Here is a 205-nt window from a genome sequence, read left to right as displayed (position 1 = left end):
TGATTGGGGATGAGCGTTTATTACGTAGTCAGAGCAGTCATCTTATCACATAAACAGTTGCGTACTCCCATAACGATTTACATTATCGCCAATCCCAGATAAGGGTGGCAAAGGGGCCACGTCCCCGGGCCCATGTATGTAAAGAGCCCATAGTCTTCTCGGCATAAAATTACATTGAGTGGTAACTTGTACTTTTTATATTACC

The sequence above is a fragment of the Acyrthosiphon pisum genome, chromosome A2 (assembly GCF_005508785.2).
Source record: "Acyrthosiphon pisum isolate AL4f chromosome A2, pea_aphid_22Mar2018_4r6ur, whole genome shotgun sequence".
Classification (NCBI taxonomy): Eukaryota; Metazoa; Arthropoda; class Insecta; order Hemiptera; family Aphididae; genus Acyrthosiphon; species Acyrthosiphon pisum.
The sequence above is the reverse complement of the archived record's forward strand: the minus strand, read 5'-3'. Positions refer to the sequence as shown.